Genomic DNA, 5558 nt, shown 5'->3' with positions numbered 1-5558 from the left:
ACTATTTAGACTTAGATATATGTACTCCTGCTTAACCGAATGTTGACGTCTGGGATAATCTTATTTTTGTTTTAATGTTGTGATAATCTGGGAAAAGATAACTTAATGCAAACACACATTCCGGGTGACGACCTCGCAGAAGGAGTTGTCTTTATGACCCTGAAATGGTGTTGTTTTGCAGCCATGCAGTAGACAGATGTAATGTGGAGTTTGTTTCCTGGCTGGTGGGATTTCATGGAAGACCAAGTCATCTGTAAGCTTAGACTCCAGTTTCGTGTTGTCGTTCAAAACTACTTGCAAGAAGCATCATGTTCACAGAAAACTACTTTATAACTGTAGATCCCACTCAGAAAGATTGCTTGTGCGCCATGCAGTTCGTGTACTTGGAAAAAAAAAAAAAAAAAAAAAAAAACGTCAAATACGAGCTCGCTCAACTTAAACTTTTTGTGGCCTGTAACAATCACTGTTTTGATGAACACAATTCCCAACAATAATATGCGTAAGAACTGCTCAGCACAACACAAGACATAGTCGACTATTGGTTGCTTAGCTCCGTAACTGCGACTGAGAGTTTCATGTATGGCTGCTGGTATATTAATTTATTGATCTTGTGCCACGTCCTTATGACTGCTGCTTACTTTTTCATTACTATGATTTTTATTATTATTATTATTATTATTATTATTATTTTCATTCATTCATTGCCAGACGCCATGTATCCCAAACGGGGTGGCCAACGGCTTAGAGTTAATTGTTTTACAGGGAGGGGCACTAACCCTCCACCAACCCCACTTGACACGTAGGGATGCCAACAGCATCTGGTGTTCCCAGGCGGTCACCCATCCAAGTACTAACCAGACCCAACGTTGCTTAACTTCGCTGATCGGACGGGAAGCGGTGTACTCAACGTTATTATTATTTTATCATTATTATTATTATTATTGTTATTATTTTTATTATTATTATTATTATTTTAGTAGTAGTAGTAGTAGTAGTAGTAGTAGTATCGCCATTCTTTTTAATATTAAGTAAATGATCTGATCGGAAGATCATCATCACTGCTTATTAAATTTTCAGTGTTATTATTAATGTCAATGTCTCTGAACATAATCCGTTATCTTCCTTTGGTCTAGCGGCATTGCTCTGTTGCATGGAACGCTGTGTTAGTGTGACGCGGTCGGAAAGTTAATATTTTTTATTTCTAATATTGTTACATTCCTTAATTACAGCATTTACACCAATAGTGAGTGTAGTTATGTAGTGCACATAGGACAGTAGTAGCGGGCATAGCGGTGCGGACGCGGCAGTACGTTATATCCGCGCTGATCACCAGTTAATCGCCCGCCCTTTTACACCGCCAATTAAGGCCAATAAAAGAATATATGTCCCTGCTTTTGTATGACGGCCATATTTTATACAGACCAACTTTCACAATTGAATGACTCTTAATATCAATCAATTTCGCTTCAAAATATAATAAAGTTACAAGCGAACCCACTGTCGATTGAACAGGGCAAAAAAATGTCGGGCGAATTGCTTGTGTGGTGCTTTATTTTTTGTTTTTAACTATAACGGCACTGTGATTGCAATTTCGCCGCGGTTATACGGTTAGTGGTGGAGCGAATTGGGGTGGATTTACGGTGGAGTTGAGGTGGAGTGAGGATGGTGGAGTTTGTGGTGGAGGTGGAATGGATTTTGATGGAAGTGGAAAGCTGTTGTGGAATTTTGTTGTGGAGGTAAGGCAGCGGTGACGGAAACTGATGGTGAATTATGGTGGTGGAGGTGAAACAGAGACTGAAGTTTGGTGAGGTTGCCTGTGGAAGTGGAGTGGTTTGGTTGTTGTTGGTGTTGTTCTATCCTAGTCTGTGTCGCCGAGCAGACCCATTGACTACATGCAAGCAGCCGCCTTCCTGTGGCAGACGGCTCCTCATCTGAGTCGGAACAGGGTCCTTCCGCATGGCGAAGTGCAGGGAAGTTGCAGACGACATAGACTTCAAGAGGATGACCTGTGTATAGGAGATATATATGAGTAGCAGTTTCAGCCCGGATTTGACTACTCGCTAATATGGTTGAGTTCCCCACCTGACAGTGTTGTGCAATGTCAGCTGCCAGGCCTTGGCTCTACGCCACCCCCATGGTAGTGCCTCCTGGGACGATGGTAAACACCCACCTACTACCTTTCTGGTGGGCTAACGGGAGCTACACCTTGCCCAAGGGTGATCCGGGACTATACAGGGCAGGAGTTCATCCATTTACTCTGATCCGGGCACATGCTCCGGCCACATATCCCGAAGTGGTTAGGTAGAGGTGTGCAGTGATAGGGAAGTACTGTGGAATTTGATGATAATGGTGGCGACACTTGGGTGTGGATTTACGGTGATGGAATGGAGATAGGTAGGGCGAGTCTGTGGTGACGGTGGAATACGTTATTATGTTATTATGGATGTGACGCAATGGTGGTGAAATTGCTGTGGAATTTGATGGTGCAATGAACTGGGGTGGGTTTGCAGTGGTGGGAATGGAGTGGAGGTGTGGAAAGCTTGATGGAGTTTGATGTGAAGATGGATTTATACTGATGGAGTTAGAGAGGCGGAGCTTGTTGGAGGAAGTGGATGAGTGGTAGATTTTCAGTGATGGGTGTGGAGTATGTGGACTGGCTTGGTGGAAGCAGAGCAACGGTGGAGCAATACAGTAGTTGTGCAATTTGATGGTAAAGAGAGTTTGGGGTGGATTAACAGTAGTGTGGTTGGAATACATGTGGAGAGAGGTTAGTGAGGTTTGTGGTGGACGTGGGGTTTTGATTAAAGTGGAACTGTAGTAGAGAGGTTGTTATGGACTTTGGTGATGGAGGAAACTGAAGTGGATTTACTGTGCTTGGAGTGGAGTAGAGCTGACTGGACTGTTGAGGTTGTCGATAGAGGTGATTTGGGGTGGTGGTGGTGGAGTATAGTGGTGGTGGAGTTTGAGTGGCAGTGGAATCGAGTTGGGAATGGCTCAGATGGAGTTGGTGGTGGATACGAATTAATGATGGGATGATTCAGCGGAAGTTAAAAAAAATTAATAGGTGATATAAATGTAAAGTGAACTTGGTGGTAATGCAGGAGGAATAAGTAGGTGGACTGTGACTTAATCTGATGGAAGAGGTGGCCAAAAGCAAAGTGGATAGACTGCTGTAAAGATGGAGTGGGTGGACTGGTGTAAGGATGGAGTGAGTCGATTGGTGTATGGGTGGAGTGAGTGGATTGGTGTAATAATGGAATAAGAAAACTGGTGTATAGGTGGAGTGGACTGGTGTAAAGGTGGACTCAGTAGACAGAGGTGTAGTGAGTAGATTGGTGTTAATATGGAGTGAGTGGATTAATGTGATGATGAGTGGGTGGATTGTAAAGGTACAGTGGTTGGATTGGCAAGATTGAGTGGGTTGACTGAAAAAGTGGAGTTGCTGTCTTGGTGTACTGTAAAGCGGAAGTAATTTTTTTTTTTTTTTTTTTAAGTGTCCGACTCTGGGCAAAGGCTTCAGGGCCTATTTCTCGGGGGCAGTGACCTATCCCAAGGCCCAGTAGTCCTCCTACACCTCCTCGTCACCACTTCGGCGCTAACACCCACCATCCATATTGAATACATGCTAGGGCTGTCTCATATAGGACTGCTGTATTGGTATTAGCGGGGGTATTTTTACGACATGTCGGCGGGTCTTCGGATAGATCAGGAAAGTCTGCTTTTTACGAAATTCAAATCCTTAAACTGTTCCCCGCCCCAGCCAGGATTCGATCCTGGGTCCATTAGGACTGCAGGCCGCCTCTCAACCGATTCAGCCAGTTATACACCGTTGGTGTATAACTGGAGTAGGTGGATTGGTGTTTAGACTGAGTGAATGGATTGTAAGATTGGAGTGGGTGGACTTGAATAATGATGGAGTGGATGAATTGCAAAGATGGAATTAGTGGCTTGGTGTAATGGTAAAGTGAGTTGATTGGTGATAGTGGAATGAATACGCTGGTCAGATTGAAGTAGATGGCACTGGGGCGAAATGGACGGTGGTGGAGGCAAGGGGAAATTGGAGAGTGACAGTGGTGGTGGTGGTGGGGTTAGACTGGTGGAGTGAACTGGATAAATTCGCTGGTGATGGAATGGGACTACTGAATTAAATCTAAGTTGATCAGCTGAGACTAATGTGGAATACCTGTAACTGAAAATGAAGGAAGTTTGGTTGTGGCGGGTATGGGTTACTGTTGATCTAGCTACTGTATATTGCGTGGATTTAGAGGTGGTGACGGTCGATATGTAGGGGTGCTGTTTAAAAGGAAGGAAAGAAGGAGGGATGGAAGGAAGGAAAGAGGACGGGAAATAGGTAGGTAAGGAAAAAAGGAAATATGGTAGGACGGTGGGTAGGTACCGTAAGTATGGAGGAAGAAAAATGCTAAGAGGTAGGTAGATTGGTGCCGCAATTAGGGTACAAGGATATAAAGCCGATGATCTACAGAAATTATAAACCTTCACTGAATGCTTCCGCTGATCCTTTTTTGTGGTTATGATTAAGTATTTTCTTTTCTGTAAAGTTGCGTGACGAAACAGTGTTGTAGTGAGGGGGATGATACTCAGTGAGGGAACCGGGGATTGTTTGCAGCATTTGTGTGTGTGTGTGTGTGTGTGTGTGTGTGTGTGTGTGTGTGTGTGTGTGTGTGTGTGTGTGTGTGTGTGTGTGTGTGTGTGTGTGTGTGTGTGTGTGTGTGTGTGTGTGTGTGTGTGTGTGTGTGTGTGTGTGTGTGTGTGTGTGTGTGTGTGTGTGTGTGTGTGTGTGTGTGTGTGTGTGTGTGTGTGTGTGTGTGTGTGTGTGTGTGTGTGTGTGTGTGTGTGTGTGTGTGTGTGTGTGTGTGTGTGTGTGTGTGTGTGTGTGTGTGTGTGTGTGTGTGTGTGTGTGTGTGTGTGTGTGTGTGTGTGTGTGTGTGTGTGTGTGTGTGTGTGTGTGTGTGTGTGTGTGTGTGTGTGTGTGTGTGTGTGTGTGTGTGTGTGTGTGTGTGTGTGTGTGTGTGTGTGTGTGTGTGTGCGTGATTTATGCTTGTATAAATACTGAAGCAGAGAGGGATGCTGCCCACACAGAGTTGTCTAGCATGGTGAAATCATGTCTCTCTAGGAAGAGCACTGTACTGTATAGTTACGGGGAAGAAGTTAATGGGAAACAGGACAGTGATGGAGCAGATTGGTTTGCATTTTTATATATCAAAGGTAAATTTGAAGTGGCTCTACTGGGTGAATTTAAAGCTACAGAATGCAATACAACCGTAGTTCCTTCTATAAGACATTGACGGTGAGAACGAAGTGGTAGGATAAAATGGAATGTTACGTAAGGGAGGGTAACACAGAGTTGACACCATAGCACCCCTTCCTTACCAGTTTATTTCATTATCTGGAAAGTTGTTAAAGTTTTGTTAGGTTATTTGTGCACTGTATGTCAAAATCAAAACAACATGGGTAACATACAGCAGAATATCAATGTGTAATATGTAAAATAAATCACGAGGGAAGAGGTGTTAGAAAGCTTCCTAAGTTTAAGAAAC

General features: G+C 43.8%; 1 pseudogene; it reads right to left on the bottom strand.

The window, feature by feature from the left end:
* Positions 1-806: 806 nt before the first annotated feature.
* Positions 807-923, bottom strand: LOC145392566 (5S ribosomal RNA; annotated as a pseudogene).
* Positions 924-5558: the final 4635 nt, after the last annotated feature.

This window comes from Coenobita brevimanus, chromosome 22 (genome assembly GCF_032717465.1).
Source record: "Coenobita brevimanus isolate Jiangsu-jjx chromosome 22, ASM3271746v2, whole genome shotgun sequence".
Classification (NCBI taxonomy): Eukaryota; Metazoa; Arthropoda; class Malacostraca; order Decapoda; family Coenobitidae; genus Coenobita; species Coenobita brevimanus.
The sequence above is the reverse complement of the archived record's forward strand: the minus strand, read 5'-3'. Positions and strand labels throughout refer to the sequence as shown.